General features: G+C 39.5%; 1 pseudogene; it reads right to left on the reverse strand.

Annotated features, from left to right (window-relative positions):
- Nucleotides 1–11,203: 11,203 nt before the first annotated feature.
- LOC125093948 (tubulin beta chain-like) lies at nt 11,204–16,878 on the reverse strand (annotated as a pseudogene).
- Between the last annotated feature and the right edge of the window lie 2,698 nt (nt 16,879–19,576).

Raw genomic sequence — 19,576 nt, forward strand, 5'->3', positions numbered from 1 at the left:
CACCTAATAGTAAAATTGACAAGTCTTAGTGACAAAGAGAAGATCCTGAAAGCAGCCAGGGAAAAGAAGTCTGTAACGTACAATGGTAAAAATATTAGATTGGCAGCAGACTTATCCACAGAGACCTGGCAGGCCAGAAAGAGCTGGCATGATATATTCAGAGTACTAAATGAAAAAACATGCAGCCAAGAATACTATATCCAGCTAGGCTATCATTGAAAATAGAAGGAGAGATTAAAAGCTTCCAGGACAAACAAAAACTAAAAGAATTTGCCAATACCAAACCAGCTCTACAGGAAATATTGAAAGGGGTCCTCTAAGCAAAGAGAGACCCTAAAAGAAGTAGATCAGAAAGAAACAGAGACAATATACAATAACAGTCACCTTACAGGCAATACAATGGCACTAAATTCATATCTCTCAATACTTACCCTGAATGTTAATGGGCTAAATGCCCCAATCAAAAGACACAGGGTATCAGAATGGATAAAAAAAACAAAACCCATCTATATGTTGCCTACAAGAAACTCATCTTAAACCTGAAGACACCTCCAGATTTAAAGTGAGAGGGTGGAAAAGAATTTACCATGCTAATGGACATCAGAAGAAAGCAGGAGTGGCAATCCTTATATCAGATCAATTAGATTTTAAGCCAAAGACTATAATAAGAGATGAGGAAGGACACTATATCATACTCAAAGGAACTATCCAACAAGAAGATCTAACAATTTTAAATATCTATGCCCCTAACGTGGGAGCAGCCAACTATATAAACCAATTAATAACAAAATCAAAGAAACACATCGACAAGAATACAATAATAGTAGGGGATTTTAACACTCCCCTCACTGAAATGGAAAGATCATCCAAGCAAAAGATCAACAAGGAAATAAAGGCCTTAAATGACACACTGGACCAGATGGACATCACAGATATATTCAGAACTTTTCATCCCAAAGCAACAGAATACACATTCTTCTCTAGTGCACATGGAACATTCTCCAGAATAGATCACATTCTTGGTCCTAAATCAGGTCTCAACCGGTATCAAAAGATTGGAATCATTCCCTGCATATTTTCAGACCACAATGCTCAGAAGCTAGAACTCAATCACAAGAGGAAATTTGTAAAGAACCCAAATACATGGAGACTAAACAGCATCCTTCTAAAGAACAAATGGGTCAACCAGGAAATTAAACAAGAAATGAAAAAATTCATGGAAACAAATGATAATGAAAAAACAACGGTTCAAAATCTGTGGGACACAACAAAGGCAGTCGTGAGAGGAAAATATATAGCAGTACAAGCCTTTCTCAAGAAACAAGAAAGGTCTCAGGTACACAACCTAACCCTACACCTAAAGGAGCTGGGGGAAGAACAAGAAAGAAACCCTAAACCCAGCAGGAGAAGAGAAATCATAAAGATCAGAGCAGAAATCAATGAAATAGAAACCAAAAAAACAATAGAACAAATCAACGAAACTAGGAGCTGGTTCTTTGAAAGAATTAATAAGATTGATAAATCCCTGGCCAGACTTATCAAAAAGAAAAGAGAGAGGACCCAAATCAATAAAATCATGAATGAAAGAGGAGAGATCACAACGAACACCAAAGAAATACAGACAATTATAAGAACATACTATGAGCAACTCTACGCCAACAAATTTGACAATCTAGAAGAAATGGATGCATTCCTAGAGACATATAAACTACCACAACTGAACCAGGAAGAAATAGAAAGCCTCAACAGACCCATAAGCAGTAAGGAGATTGAAACAGTCATCAAAAATCTCCAAACAAACAAAAGCCCAGGGCCAGATGGCTTCCTGGGGGAATTCTACCAAACATTTAAAGAAGAACTAATTCCTATTTTCCTGAAACTGTTCCAAAAAATAGAAATAGAAGGAAAACTTCCAAACTCATTTTATGAGGCCAGCATCACCTTGATCCCAAAACCAGACAAGGATCCCATCAAAAAAGAGAACTACAGACCAATATCCTTGATGAACACAGATGCAAAAATTCTGGCCAAAATACTAGCCAATAGGATTCAACAGTACATTAAAAGGATTATTCACCACGACCAAGTGGGATTTATTCCAGGGCTGCAAGGTTGGTTCAACATCCGCAAATCAATCAATGTGATACAACACATTAATAAAAGAAAGAACAAGAACCATATGATACTCTCCATAGATGCTGAAAAAGCATTTGACAAAGTACAGCATCCCTTCCTGATCAAAACTCTTCAAAGTGTAGGGATAGAGGGCACATACCTCAATATTATCAAAGCCATCTATGAAAAACCCACCGCAAATATCATTCTCAATGGAGAAAAACTGAAAGCTTTTCCGCTAAGGTCAGGAACACGGCAGGGATGTCCAGTGGTTATCACCACTGCTATTCAACATAGTACTAGAAGTCCTAGCCTCAGCATTCAGACAACAAAAGGAAATTAAAGGCATTCAAATCAGCAAAGAAGAAGTCAAACTATCACTCTTCGCAGATGATATGATACTCTATGTGGAAAACCCAAAAGACTCCACTCCAAAACTGCTAGAACTTGTACAGGAATTCAGTAAAGTGTCAGGATATAAAATCAATGCACAGAAATCAGTTGCATTTCTCTACACCAACAACAAGACAGAAGAAAGACAAATTAAGGAGTCCATCCCATTTACATTTGCACCCAAAACTGTAAGATACCTCGGAATAAACCTAACCAAAGAGACTAAGTATCTATACACAGAAAACTATAAAGTACTCATGAAAGAAATTGAGGAAGACACAAAGAAATGGAAAAATGTTCCATGCTCCTGGATTGGAAGAATAAATATTGTGAAAATGTCTATGCTACCTAAAGCAATCTACACATTTAATGCAATTCCTATCAAAGTACCATCCATTTTTTTCAAAGAAATGGAACAAATAATCCTAAAATTTATATGGAACCAGAAAAGACCTCGAATAGCCAAAGGAATATTGAAAAAGAAAGCCAAAGTTGGTGGCATCACAATTCCGGACTTCAAGCTCTATTACAAAGCTGTCATCATCAAGACAGCATGGTACTGGCACAAAAACAGACACACAGATCAATGGAACAGAATAGAGAGCCCAGAAATGGACCCTCAACTCTATGGTCAACTCATCTTCGACAAAGCAGGAAAGAATGTCCAATGGAACAAAGACAGCCTCTTCAATAAATGGTGTTGGGAAAATTGGACAGCCACATGCAGAAAAATGAAATTGGATCATTTCCTTACACCACACACGAAAATAGACTCAAAGTGGATGAAGGATCTCAATGTGAGAAAGGAATCCATCAAAATCCTCGAGGAGAACACAGGCAGCAACCTCTTCGACCTCAGCCGCAGCAACATCTTCCTAGGAACATCACCAAAGGCAAGGGAAGCAAGGGCAAAAATGAACTATTGGGATTTTATCAAGATCAAAAGCTTTTGCACAGCAAAGGAAACAGTGAACAAAACCAAAAGACAACTGACAGAATGGGAGAAGATATTTGCAAATGACATATCAGATAAAAGGCTAGTGTCCAAAATCTATAAAGAACTTAGCAAACTCAACACCCAAAGAACAAATAATCCAATCAAGAAATGGGCAGAGGACATGAACAGACATTTCTGCAAAGAAGACATCCAGATGGCCAACAGACACATGAAAAAGTGCTCCACATCACTCGGCATCAGGGAAATACAAATCAAAACCACAATGAGATATCACATCACACCAGTCAGAATGGCTAAAATTAACAAGTCAGGAAATGACAGATGCTGGCGAGGATGCGGAGAAAGGGGAACCCTCCTACACTGTTGGTGGGAATGCAAGCTGGTGCAACCACTCTGGAAAACAGCATGGAGGTTCCTCAAAATGTTGAAAATAGAACTACCCTATGACCCAGCAATTGCACTGCTGGGTATTTACCCTAAAGATACAAACGTAGTGATCCGAAGGGGCACGTGCACCCGAATGTTTATAGCAGCAATGTCTACAATAGCCAAACTATGGAAAGAACCTAGATGTCCATCTACAGACGAATGGATAAAGAAGATGTGGTATATATACACAATGGAATACTATGCAGCCATCAAAAGAAATGAAATCTTGCCATTTGCGACGACGTGGATGGAACTAGAGGGTATCATGCTTAGCAAAATAAGTCAATCGGAGAAAGATAACTATCATATGATCTCCCTGATATGAGGGATAGGAGATGCAACATGGGGGGTTAAGGGGGTAAGAGAAGAGTAAATGAAACAAGATGGATTTGGGAGGGAGACAAACCATAAGTGACTCTTAATCTCACAAAACAAACTGAGGGTTGATGGGGGGAGGGGGGTTGGGAGGGGGGTGGGATTATGGACACTCGGGAGGGTATGTGCTATGGTGAGTGCTGTGAAGTGTGTAAACCTGGTGATTCACAGACCTATACCCCTGGGGATAAAAATATATTATATGTTTATAAAAAATAAAATTAAAAAATAAAATAAAATAAAATAAAATGAAAAAAAATAAATAAAATAAAATAAAATAAAAAAAAAAAAATATTTTAAAAGTAAGCTGTATACTTTAAAAGTATATTAGAGAATTATGTTTAGAGAAAAGGAACCCCTAGAAACAGGTAGTACAGGCTGCTAAATTATAAGATAGTTATGAGGATTAATTAGACTGTGTTAGTAAGCTTTCCTGCAAAGAGAAACGTTTGAGATATCTGTCCCTAACCCAGGAGCGCACCTCTCATGATTGGAGGTAAACACAGCTACACACTGGAAGACCCTGGAAATACTGGTCGGACACGGTCCATCCCATGACCACTCCTACTCTGTCTGTCCAAGCAAGTCTCCATGGGCAATTCTGAAGTCTACAGGAGGCCCAAGAGGAATAAAAATTAAATGCCCTTCAAGGGAAAGGGGACATGAAATAAAGTGAAAATAATAATGAAGCCCATTACAAAAATTATCTGTAAAATCTAGGAAACACACATAATAAAAACTATTCCTTACCAGACAGTATAATAGTGTCTAAAAGAATTAAGGCTGCACTGCTGATTAGATAAATAGATCAGTGAAACAAGGTGGAAAACCCCACATCAGATGCACAGGGAAAATTGTAGTAAATAATGATGACGTTTCTCATCAGCAGGGAAAAAATGTCAATAATGTTGTGAAGACAACAAGAGAGACATTTGTGGGAAAATGTCCATCTCCAACTGACCTCCAAGAAATAGCCAGTGGGACAGATTTTTAAACTTGAGAAATGAGACAAAAAGTACTAAAAGGGGGGAAATAAAGTTGTTTATATTCTTTGAGAGCAACCATTTCTTATTAAGGCATACAATTCAGATGTTATCAAGGTAAAAATGGACAAATCTGACTACAAAAATAATTTCTGCATGATTAAAAAAACTCAAGGTAGAAAGACAAGAAACAAATAAGGAAAAGTATTTCCAACATTACCATAAAGGAAAGGTTAGTCTTCTTAGTTTATAATGATCTAAGCATTGATAAGAAATAGCCCAAAAGAAATTGGACAAAAATGTAAAGCTGAGAAGACATTTTACAGAGAAAGAAATTCAAATATATCTTAAATAAAAGGTAATAATTCTCAACAATAAAATCACAGTGATTCCAATGAGATAGGCTTCACCTGTCTTCCTGCAAATTTCAAGTAAATGACAGCATTCTGTATTGACAGAAACAGGAGCTAATAGGAGTGTTCATGTATTGCTCCAGGAAGGGCAAGTAAGTTCAACCTAGAGTACTGGCAGTGTTTATCAACATTTACAATTCAAATATCCTATAACTAACAATTCTACTGTTTGCAATGGTGAATAGAGAGACTCACACATGTATGAAACAATGTATGTACAAAGAGAGTTACTGTATCTTTCCCCATTAGCACCTCAGGGCAAAGGGTTATCCCTACTATTCATTCATGACACGCTTTCATCACTGGTCCATAAGCGACCCTTTAATTATTACTTTTTCACATAATGTAAAACATATTTACAAATACTCCATCTTGGGCGCCTAAGTGGCTCAGCTGGTTAAGGGTCCAACTCCTGATTTTGGCTCAGGGCCCTGCATCAGGCTCCACACTGGGCATGGAGCCTGCTTGGGATTCCCTCTCTCCCTCTCCTTCTGCCCCTCACCCCTGCTCATGTGCACGCTCTCTCTCTAAAACAAAACAAAACAAAGCCCACCAAACAAAACAAACAAAACAAATAAAGGCTATGACCTTGAAGATGATATGCCACCCCTTCCCCTTCCCACACCCCAGTTAAGCATTGTCCTGAAACCATATTCATTGTTACTTTATTTTTTGGAGAGTTTAACTGCATCTGTACATATCATATCATATATATCATATATGTAGTGGTTTGGACTTTGACCACATATGTATGTAATGGGACTCATTTTTCCACTTAATTTTTTACTAAAAATCATCCATGGAGTTCACTGCCACTGTAATCAGTTTGAGATACAACCTGATAATATTCCATTATAAAACATACAATTTATTCATTCATTTTCCTGTGGATGCACTATTGGGTTGTGGCCAGGTGTTTGCTTTTATACACAGTGTTGCTACAAATATTCTTGTTCATAGCTCTTGAAGAACATGTTTAAGGGCTTCACTTTGGTGGGATTGCTGGGACATGAGTTCAGTCAATATTTAACTTTAGGAGTTAACACTAATGTGTTTTCTAAAGAAGCTAGGACAACTGAGATGATCACCAGTAATGTCTAAAAGATTCCATGGATTCATACCTGCTACAGAATTTGATAGTGTCGAGTTTTTCATTTTTGAGAATTTTTCATTTTTGGACATAAAATTATAACTCACTGAGGTCTTTAATTGTATTTTCCTGATCACTAATGATATTGAAAATCATTTTATGTTTTAGTAGACAAAATATGTTTTGTTCAATCAAATGTCTGTTTATCTTTTGCCAAGTTTTTTCTTATGAAATTATTTTTCTTATTGTTTTGTAAAAATTCTGCATATATTCTTGATAGGTCTTTTCAATTGTGTTTGTGATAATCTTGTGTTTTGCACTCATTTTTATCTTTTTATTTTTTATATCTTTTTACTTTAAAATAACTATTGAACAAGAAAGCTTATTGTCATAGTCATTTACCATTTTTTTCTTTCATAATCAAAGCACTTTGTATCTTATTTAAGCAACTTGTTCACTCCAAGGTCCAAAGACTTTCACCTATAATTTAAAAATTTATTTGTATCTAAGATTATATTCATTTGCATCCAAGATCTATAAAGAACTTATATAACTCAACACCCCCCCAAATATAATCAAGTCAAGAAAAGGGCAGAAGACATGAACAGACATTTCTCCAAAGAAAACATACAAATAACCAACAGACACATGAAAAAATGCACCACATCACTTGGCATCAGGGAAATGCAAATTAAAACTACAATGAAATATCATCTCACACTGGTCAGAATAGCTAAAATGAGTAAGACAGGAAACAACAAATGTTGGTGAGGATGTGGAGAAAGGGGAACCCTCTTCCACTGTTGGTTGGTGCAGCCACTGTGGAAAACCGTGTGGAGGTTCCTCAAGATGTTAATAATAGAGCTACTCTACAAGCCAGCAATTGCACTACTGGGTATTTATCCCAAAGATACAGATGGAGTGATCCGAAGGGGCACAAGCACCTCAATGTTCATAGCAGCAATGTCCACAATAGCCAAACTGTGGAAAGAGCCAAGATGTCCATCAACAGATCAATGGATGAAGATGTGGTCGAGATATATGATGGGCTGTTACTCAGCCATAAGAAAGGATGAAATCTTACCACTTACATCAATATGGATGGAACTGGACAGTATTATGCTCAGTGAAAAAAGCCAGTCAGAGAGAGACAATTATCATATGGTTTTAATCATATATGAAATATAAGAAACAGAACAGAAGATCACAGAGGATGGGAGGAATCAGAGAGGGAGAAAAACCATAAGAGACCCTTAACTATAGGAAACAAACTGAGGGTTGCTGGAGGGGAGGTGGGTGAGGAGAAATGGTAACTGGGTGATGATGGGCATTAAGGAGGGCACATGATACGATGAGCACCGGGTGTTACACGCAACTGATGAATCACTGAGCTCTACATCTGAAACTAATGATGTTGGCTAATTGAATTTAAATAAAAACATAATAGAATTTTTTTTAATTCCTTAATTCTTCTGCAGTTAATTCATTAATAAATGAGATGGTAATTCAATGTCATTGTCAGAAATATAGCTATTCTCCAGTTCTATGAATCCCACCACCTCTCCTGACTGATCAGACACATGGCATGTGTCGGTCTTATACAAAAATGCTAGTTTATTGGCCAATTTTCTGATCCTGAGCCAGTATCACACATTCATAATAAAGTCTATTAAGACAAGTCTCTTCTTTCCGCCCTTTTTCTTCACAAGTACTCTACCATCATCTGCCATATCTTTGCTCCATATAAACGCAGAATCATCTTGTTAAGTTCCATGGTGGAGGGGGTGGGGTGGGGGGAGCCCATAACATTTTGATTGGATTTGCATTGCATCTGTACATCCATTTGAGAAGAATTAAAATTTGTACATTTTTCAAAAGATTTTATTTGTCAGAAAGCAAGCAAGCATAAGCAGGGGGAGCAGCAGGCAGAGGGAAGCAGGCTCACTGTAGGGCAGGGAACCCAATGCAAGACTCAATCCCAGGACCCTGGGATCATGACCTGAGCCAAAGGCAGATGCTTCACTGATGGAGCCACCCAGGTGTCCCTAATTTTCACAACATTAAGTCCTATGTATTCACAGGACAAAGAATTAGGCTCACAATATATAAAGAATCACTACAAATTGATTCACCTGTGTATTATTTTAGATCTCTGTAAAATTTTAGGACTTTTACATAGACATTTTACACATCTACTGTCTAGATTTATTCCTACCTACAGGATATCATCAGATGCTATTATAAATTCCCTTGTCTAATGGTATGATTAAATGTTTACTGTGCTTATATTTCTAACCATTATTCCATAGGCTTTCTGGGATTTCCTACATAAACCATCAGAAGTGGGAACCTGGGGCGGGAGGCTAAATCTGGGAAGAGAAAGCTCCTTCAGCGTAAGAAATTCTAGGGGAGGGACTCAGATGCTGGCAGTCAGCACACAGCACACCCAGGAGCTGGGACCTGGAGGTATAAGTACCTAAACTCCTGAAAGTGGGTGAGGCTTGGGGTATCCGCATGCATTTCTTAGTATCCTCCATGCTCTGACACTATTCCCCACTGTGGACCAGACACTACACAGCGATGCTGCATCCCCCGAGCAATTTCAGAGGTCTGGCCATCCAAGACTTACGCGGGGATATGGTCACCAGCTCCTAGGACCCTCCTCAAGGTGCCTCTGTGGCTCCTGCAAAACTCAGGTGGCGCATGATGGATGAGGGCTGACAGCTATAAAGGTAACCCAGTAAAGCCCATGGCAGCAACTGCGCCACATTTGGGATCATCACTGCAGGAGATCGACACAGACTCTGGCACTTGATGTGACAGCTGATAATTTAGTGAAAACCTTCTCAGTAGGAAGAAAACAAAGCAGTTTGTCTTCACATAATGGGGAGGGCAAATTCACTGTTTTGCACTCCATCTATGCCAACTCTTACTCTCTCTTATAATATAGTTCACAGGGGCCTCATTTATCTTCACATGCTTTTGAACATCACTTTGATCCAGTATTGATTAAATCATTATGCCTGAACCTGGAGAACAACAAGTAGTTAAGTACCCTGGTGCCAGAGGGTCCCATTAAGATACAGGGACTTAATCTATTAATAGAGGTTTAAGGGTCCAGTGCTCTAGGACATATCATAATACTCCCTCTAAGATATAGGGCAAGTCCTTCTATTTCCCAAAGTTTACTACTCAAAAAGAATAGCATTTGGTGGGCCTCTCTGGATTTTCTCTAATAGACTTTATTTTTGGAGCAGTTTAAGTTTACAAAAAAATTACATGAAGGATACAGAGTTCTTATCTGTAAGATGGGAACCCACTTTCATCTCATCTCATCTCCCCCACAATTTCTTCTACCATTTCAGTAACATTAAGAATAGTGTCATGGCCCTAAAAATCCCCTGTATGCACCTATTCATCCCCTTTTTCCTCCTCTGGCAATTACTAATTTTTTTATTATTAATTATTTTTATTAACATATAAAGTATTATTGTATTATTTGCCCCAGGGGCACAGGTCTGTGAATCGCCAGGCTTACACATGTCACAGCACTCACCATAGCACATACGCTCCCCCGTACCCATAACCCAACCCCCCTTTCCACACATACACCCCCTTTTTTTTTTTTTTTTTTTACCGTGTACATAGTTTTGCCTTTTGTCACAAAGTTGGAATTACACAGTATGAAGCCTTTTCACATTGGCTTCTTTCACTTAGTAATATGCATTTAAAGCTCCTCCGTGTCTTTTCGTGGCTTGATAGCTTTTTTTTTTTTTTTTAAGCACTGAATAATATCTCATTTTCTGGATGGACCAGAGTTTGTCTATCTTAGTATCCTAAGCTTGACAACTCATTTAGTTTTATTGCTGAATAACATCCCATTGTATGAACGTACATTCAGAAGTGTCCTACATATTCTTGACCATTTTTTTCTTTCTTCTTTTTAAAATATTTTATTTATTTGACAGAAGGAGTGAGATAGCGAGAGCAGAAACACCAGCAGGGAGAGTGGGAGAGGGAGAGGGAGGAACAGGCTTCCCACCAAGCAGGGAGCCAAATGTGGGGCTCGATCCCAGGACTCTGGGATCATGACCCGAGCTGAAGGCAGAGGCTTAACAACTGAGCCACCCAGGCACTCTATTTTTCCTTCTCTCTAAATTTTATAATTGTCTTGTTAATTTCCATTTTAAAAAGCAGATATTTTTATGAATTTTCATCCCTACCTCAACTCAAGAAAAACTGAGTAACATTTTGATTGATTCCAATTTGGGGCAATTATGAAAAAAAAAAAAAAAAACCCTGCTCAAAGCACCTGTGTGCAGGTTTTGCGGTGATGTAGGTTTTCAACTAATTTGGGTAAATACTAAAAACACAACTGCCTCTTTGGAGTTTGCAGGCAGCAGGCATGACACTTGGAAATCCAACCTGACCCATTTATTGAGAGAACTCAGAAAGCTCCATGTTTAAGTTCAGCCAAAGCCAGAGAGAGTTTCTGTAGGTTCAGACTCTGGGCAAGCTCCATGGCCTTATAGCCTTGTAGATCAGTGGTGGTAAAAATACTGTCTGGAATCTCTGGCAATCCCTGAAAGGAGACTTAGCACATAGAACCTGATGCCCAGACTACAAGACACAGGTGACAACATATCTGCAGCTGTCCATTAGAAGCTGATATTACCAGTGCCACTGAGGCACTGGTTCTTACTGGCCCAACAACCATCCACTGTGAGATGAGTAGCGTATTTTGAGCAGAGTCTTTGCAGATCCAGAAGGTATGAGAAAATTAAATGCACGAAATAATGACATGTTCCTGTCAATTCACATATGGAAGGGTTCTTTATGAACAACTGATGAAAGAAGAAAGAATGTGAGCCTAGTTCCTACATGGGTCAGTGCATCATGTGGTTACTATCAGAAAATGAGAAACTGTTGCATTACAGCCACTTCCAGAAGTGGCCTTGAAGGGCAATAGTGAAAATGATGCTTTCAGTGGATTGAGCTGGAAGTGGTGAACTTGAGATCTACTTTAAATGGAGACAGAACTGGCTGAGGTATATACTCCAAGGCAGAGGTTACCCAGCATTTGGTTCAGGAACAAAACAGAAAAAAACAATAGGAAGACTGAACACATGAAAGTATGAGAGAGAGATTACTGAACCTATAGGACAGGCATAGAATAGGCAGATCCTTGACACTCGTGTTCATGACCACCATGGAGCTTTCCCTACAAAGATACTCTTAACATATGGGAAGGATGACTTCTGTCACAGGTATAAATCTCCCTTCCTAGTGTCCATAGGGCTGAGGCAATGAGCCCATGAACTTAGTCACCTTTAGTGGTAGATAAAGAACCTATTTATGAGACTGAGACACAAGCTCCCTTTGAAAACAGCTAACATAGGGACAAACACTGCCGAATATCTAATCCACTATCAGCAAAGACAAACAATGAGTCCTTAAAAAGGCACCATGCTCTGAGGAATCAGGGTGTACTTGGCTTCTATGCCTACCATGCCCTAACAAGTGCCACACTCTGAGGACCCTCATGATGCTTTCTCTATTAACATTATATCCCAAAGTATTATCTCAGACCAAAGAACCCACTGTGCAGTAAAACAGTGAAAGAAAAACTGTAACCTATACTATGTCCAAGCCTAAGTTTCTGATAAAGGCCGAGATAAGATGCCACCCATATTACCAAGAGCTAGAATAAATGAGCCAAATAATCAAGAAGTGGAAGAGGCAGTTCAAGATGGCAGCATAGGAAGATCCTAAACTCACCTCTTCCCATGGACACAACTCTGCAGCTACATATGGGTCTGAAAAGATCCAAAAACAAGCAGAACAGCTTCTCTACAACAACTGATAAAAGGGTCACATCAGGGTAAACAGGAGATACAGAGATAGAGTCTCACCAACACCCCACCCCCAGCAAGGCAAGCCTCAATAGGGAGCAATTTCACAATCTGGAGATTCTCCCTAAGAAATGAGGGGTTTGTGCCTCACATCAAGTACCCCAACCCTAGGGACCTGCACCAGAGACACAAGCCCCCAAAACATCTGGCTTTGAAAACCAACATGGATTACATTCAGGAGACCCCAAGGACCTAGGGAACTGAGATTCCACTCTGAAAGGGCTCACATAGACTCAGTAATCCCAGGACACAGCACAAAAGAAGTTGGAAAAGCACATGAACCATCTGCAAAAAAAAAAAAAAAAAAAAAAAAAAAAAAAAAAAAAAAAGATTCATTTGCTGATCTTAAACCATGCTCTGGAGAGGCAAGGGATTATTGGGGCCCCCTCCAGGAATGGAGATACTGGTAGACACCAATCCTGTGCTCTCCATCTATCTTGCCAGCACTAGCACTGGCATGCTCCACTGGTGTGCCCTGGCCCTATACTCCTCTCCTGCCTTACTAAAACCGGTGGATACATGTAGTCCACACAGGAGATACCCCTTAGGCATTGGCTCTGGTGAACTGGGGACTTGTACTTCAGGATCCCATGGGATGGAAACAATAAAAGAGACAGTTCCTGGCAAACTACCACCTCCTAGGGCATGAAGAAGAAGGAGGAAGAGAAGGAGGAGAAAGAGGAGGAGGAGGAGAAGGAGAAGAAGAAGAAAGGGAAGACAATGATTTATTTACTTATCCTATAACTTCAGCATGAGGGGCAGGTTTCAGAATGACCACACATCTAGAGGCTATGGAGGTGCTCTAAGGGAATGTAGGCGAGGTACACCATCTTTGCATCCCTCCTTTGCTTTGCTACATCTTGTGGGTACCTCCCAGAAAAGAGTTTATACACTAGAGCCCTGATTTTCCCAACTCTCACTCAGGGCACACATTCAGATTGCCCAGTCTAGAGGCTAGCAGGGTTTACAAATGTGGCCCCAAAGGACTGTACAGTGGGTACTCTTGAGATACTTCCCCTTGGAGTACAGACAGATCTTGGCAAATACAACAGTTGGAACTTAAAAAGAATAAATCAGGCAGTTTAGATAATCACAAAGATTCAAAAGACAACCAAGAATTTGTGTAAGGTTGAACGATAAGGTTAACCTCCTACACATGGACACTTCTTCAAGATACAAGAGGACATCCTTCAAGACTGGGAGAGGTAGATGTTTTGCCTAATGAATACAAAAAAAACACAGAGTCAAGCAAAATGAGGAAATAGGGGATATGTTCCAAATAAAAGGATACGACAAAACCTCAGAAAAAGACCTTAATGAAGTAGAGATAAGTAACTTACCAGATAAAAAGTTCAAAGTCATGATCATAAAGATGCTCACCAAAATTGGAAGAATGGATGAATGCAATGAGAACTTCAACAAATAGACAGAAAATAGAAGAAAGTACTTAACAAAAGTCACAGAACTAAAGAATACAATAGCCGAATTTAAAAATACACTATAGGGCTCAATAGCAGGCTGCATTTAAAAAATACACTACATGGGCTCAACAGCAGACTACATGAAGTAGAAGAACAAATCAGAGCTGGAAGACAGCAGTGGAACTCACCCAAACAGGGCAGGGGAAAAAAATTTTTTAAAGAATTAAAAAAAAATAAAGATAGCTTAAAAGTCCTATAGGACAACATCAAATGAAATAACATTCATTATAGGGATTCTAGAAGAAGAGTGAAAGAGGAAGAAAATTTACTTGAAGAAGTAATGCCTGAAAACCTCCCTAATGTAGGAAAGGAAACATACATCCAGGTCTAGGAAGTCCAGAGAGTTCCAAAAAAGATGAACCTAAAGAGATCCATGCCAAGACACATTATAATTAAAGTACTGAAATCTAGGGATAAAGAATATTAAAAGTAGCAAGAGAAAAACAACTTGTTATGTTCAAGGGAATTCCCCCTAAGACTATGAGCAGACTTTTTTTTCCAGCTGTCATTTATTTTTGGCTCTTGGGGCAATGTTATATTTTCAATATGAAAAAAAGCAAGTTCAACACAAAACAGAAATTTGAAGTGTAGGACAAGATGAAGCCTGTCCTACAGGGAATAGCCAAAGGAAAAAATGAGATGTTGCCAAAGATGGGAGGGTCTCGTTGGCCCCTCTCTGGAAGAATGATTCAAAAGATTTAGGTGGCAGTACAAACCTTTCTGTATTACAGAGCAGAGCTGGGTATTTGCTAAGAAAAGGTGGCGATGGGGAGGGTCTTTCTGGAGGCTAGTCCCTCTTCCCCTTCTCCAACCATGGGAAAAGGAAGGAATCCAACATATGAAGGAGGTTATGTAGGAAAGGGAAGGATCCTGCTTAACAGAGTGGGGCAGACCCCTGCAAAAGAAATAGCTCAGGACACAGCTTGGAAGAAGATGAAAAATAGAGATAATACTGCCAACACCTCTCCTGAAGCTGAGGGGGCAGGTAAATTCCTGGAAATTAGAACTCAAGAGCTGGATATCCCTCTCCAAAACTGCTCTAGAATAGAATATGCTACCCCTTCTTTATAGGTACCTCTACTGCTTGGTTTCCTTTCCCCGGGCTACCACATGGGCTTAGGATGGTGGCCATCTACTGGGTTTTAAGCACTTGGTTCTAAATGGGATCTGATGAGACATAGCTTCTTGGAGAATTATCTTAAAAAACAAAGGGAAGTACCAACAGGACAGATGGGAGAAGGGGACACCAAAAGGAAATACAGGGTTACCCAGAATGGCAGAAATCTAGGTTTCCGGGAGTGGAAGAGAGGGGATATTCAACAAACAACAAGTGTTTATTGAGCGCTTATTATGTGCCAAGCACTGTATTCTAGGGCCTCCACCGCCCCTCCAAAAAAAAGAAAAAAAAAAGAGAGAGAGAGAGAGAGACAGAGGCAGAAAATGTAATTCTGAGGGAAAGGACAGGGGCAGTTGAGGAAGAAGTCTGAGGGAATGGAGAAGGCTGAGGGAATGGAGAAGCCTGAGGTGATGGTGCTCTGCCATAAGCCTCCTCTTCAGCCTCCTCACTGAAATCCTCCTCCTCTTCTGCGGTGGCATCCTGGTACTGCTGGTACTTGGAGACAAGGTCATTCATGTTGCTCCCAGCTTCAGTGGATTCCATCTTCTCCGTGCTCTCACCTGTGTACCAGTAGAGGAAGGCCTGGTGCAGGAACATGGCCGTGAACTGCTCTGAGATGCACTTGAAGAACTCCTGGATGGCTGTGCTATTTCCAATGAAGGTGACTGCCATCTTGAAGCCACAAGGTGGGATATTGCAGACTGCTGTCTTGACGTTGTTGGGGATCCACTCCACAAAGTAGCTACTATTCTTTTTTGCATGTTGAGCATCTGCTCATCTACCTCCTTCATGGACATCCGCCCATGGAAGACAGCAGCCACAGTGAGGTAACAGCCATGGCAGGGGTCACAGGCAGTCATCATGTTCTTGGCATCAGAGACCTGCTGGGTGAGTTCAGGCACAGTGAGGGCCCGATACTGCTGGCTTCCACAGCTGGTCAGAGGTGCAAAGCCAGGCATGAAGAAGTGGAGCCATGGGAAGGCATGTCGATGGCTAGCTTCTGGAGGTCAGCAATGAGCTGACCAGGGAAGTGGAGGCAGGTGGTGACACCACTCATGGTGGCTGAGACAAAGTGGTTCTGGTCTCCATAGGTTGGCATGGTCAGCTTGAGAGTGCAGAAGCAGATATCATAAAGGGCCTCATTGTCAATGCAATAGGTCTCATCTGTGTTCTCTACCAACTGATGAATGGAAAGGGTGGCATTATAGGGCTCGATCACAGTGTCAGACACTTTGGGTGAGGGTACCACACTGAAGGTGTTCATGATATGGTCGGGATACTCTCTCAGATCTTGCTGATGAGCAAGGTGCCCATTCCAGAGCCTGTGCCCTCACCCAGTGAATGGGTCAGCTGGAAGCCCTGCAGGCAGTCACAGCTCTCAGCCTCCTTCCTCACCACATCCAGGACTGAGTCAACCAGCTCAGCCCCCTCTGTATAGTGGCCCTTGGCACAGTTGTTGCCTGCCCCAGAGTGACCAAAAAACAAAGTTGTCTGGTCTTAATATCTACCCAAAAGGACCTGAGCGAACAGAGTCCATGGTCCCGGGTTCTAGATCCACCAAGATAGCACGAGGAACATATTTGCCATGTGTAGCTTCATTGTAGTACATGGAGATGTGATCCAGCTGCAGGTCACTGTCACTGTGCTAGGTTCCAGTGGGGTCGATGCCATTAATCATTAATCATTACTGATACCTCCCAGAACTTGGCACTGATCTGGTTACCACACTGACTGGCCTGGATGTGCACAATTTCCCTCACTGTTAAAATTCATTTTAATTTTTTTGCTCGCCTCAAGGTGTGTACAGGGCAAGAAAATGATATGGAATTTTTTTTTTTCTGCTCTGCTAGTTGCAGGATGGAAGGATGGGATGTGTCCCAGAGGCTGAAGCAGCAAGCTCTGAACACAGCTGCAGGAAGGTTCTGAAAGAGAGTATGAGCAGACCTTTTAGCAGAATCTTTGCAGGCCCAAAGGGAGTGTCATGATATATTCAAAATACTGAAAGGGAAAAAAAATAACAAAACACCATCCAATCAAGAACACTCTACCCAACAAGGCTGTCACTCAGAATTGAAGGAGAAATACAGATTGTTCCAGATAACCAAAAGCTTATCAACTTGTACCACTCAACTAGTTGTACAAGAAATACTGGAGGACTTCTTTAAGCTGAAATGAAAAGGCACAAATTAGTTACAAGAAAACATTTAAAAGTAAAAAAAAAAAAAAAAAGGACAGAAAAAATCACTGGAAAGATGGTAAATTAACCATTTATAAACATAGTATGAAGGTTAAAGGACAAAAGTAGTAAATTTAACAAAAACTGCAATGGTTAAGAGATACAGAAAATAAAAATATGTAAAATATGAAATCAAACAATGTTGGGGGGATAATAATGCAGAGTTATAGAATGCATTCAAACTTAACTTGCAATCAACTTAAAGTAGACTGTCATATGTAGGCAAATACATGCTAGCTTCATAAAATCACAAAGCAAAAACCTATAGTAGATAATGAGAAAAGAATCTAAGCATAGCACAAAAGAAAGTAATCAAAATACAACAGAGAGGGCAAGAGAAGAAGAAAGGAACAGAAGAACTACAAAACAGCCAGAAAACAATTTACAAAATGTCAATAAACACATACCTACTAATAACTACTTTAAATATAAATGGACTAAATTCTCTAGCAGAATGGATAAAAAATAATTCATCTGTATGCTACCTATATGAGACTCACTCCAAATATAAGGGCATACAGACTGAAAGTGAAAGATATTCCATGCAAATGGAAACAAAAAGAAAGCTGGGATAGCTATACTCATTAAGAGACAAAATAGACTATAAAACAAAGTCTGGGGATAAAAGACAAAGATGGACATTACATAATAATAAAGGGGTCAATCCAAAAAGAAGATACAACATTTATAAATATTTACGCACCCAACATAGGAACACCTAAATGTATAAGGCAACTATTAACAGACCTAAAGAGAGAAACTGATAGAAATACAGTATCCGTAGAGGATTTTGATACCCCACTTATATCAAAGGACAGATCACATAGACTGAAAAAACACTAAGGAAACATCAGCCTTAAACAACACACTAGACAAGATGAACCTAATAGATAATATATAGAATATTCTATGAAAATCAAGAGAATACACATCCTTCTCCAGTGCACATGGTAGACATTCTCCAGAACAGAGACCAAAACAAAGCCCTAATGGGCAGCTACATGCAAAACAATGAAACTGGACCATTCTTAACACCTTACACCATACACAAAAATTAACTCAAAATGGATTAAAGTCCTAAATGTCAGACCTAAAGCCATAAAACTCCTAGAAGAAAACATAGGCAGTAAACACTGATTGCAGTCTTAGCAATATTTTTTTGGACCAGACTCCTTAGGCTAGGGCGATGAAATCTAAAATAAGTAGACTACAACAAACTAAAAAGCTTTTGCACAGCAAAGGAAACCATCAACAAAATAAAAAGGCAAACTATAGAATGGGAGAAGACATTTGCAAATCATATATAATGGGTTAATTTCCAAATCTATAAAGAACTTCCACAACTTAATATCCAAAAACAACAACCTTATTAAAAATTTGGCAGAGGACTTAGACATTTTTCCAAAGAAGACATACATATGGCCATAAAACATATGAAATGGTGCTCAACATCACTAATCATAAGGGAAATGCAAATCAAAATCACATTGAAATATTGCCTCACATCTGTCCCATTGGCTATTATCAAAAAGACAAAAAATAACAAGTATTGGCTAGAGTGTGAAGAAAAAGGAACCCTCATGCACTGTTGGCAGGAACACAAGCTAGTGCAGCCATTATGGGAAACAGAATGGAGGTCCTCAAGAAATTAAAAGTAGAACTACTATACTATCTAGTACTTCCACTTCTGGGTGTTTATCTGAAGATAAACAGCATCATTTGAAAGAGATCAATGCAGTCCTATGTTCAATGCAGAAGTATTTACAATAGCCAAGATACAAGAACAAATTAAATGTCTCTCTATGGTTGAATGGATAAAGAAAAAGAGAGTCAAGTATTACTCAGCCATAGTCTTCTGATGCATCGTCAGACACACTATCTGCTGCCCCACTGGCCCCCTTTCAGCCATCAAAAGAATGAAATCTTGCCATTTGGAACAACATGGACATAGGAGAGGTATTATGGTGAGTGAAATTAGTCAGAGAAAGACAAATACCTTGATAACTTCATTAGAAATGAAAGTTAAAAAAAAACAAATGAAATATAACAGAAATAGACTCGTGGATACAAGAAA

Source organism: Lutra lutra, chromosome 2 (genome assembly GCF_902655055.1).
Source record: "Lutra lutra chromosome 2, mLutLut1.2, whole genome shotgun sequence".
NCBI classification, from domain to species: Eukaryota; Metazoa; Chordata; class Mammalia; order Carnivora; family Mustelidae; genus Lutra; species Lutra lutra.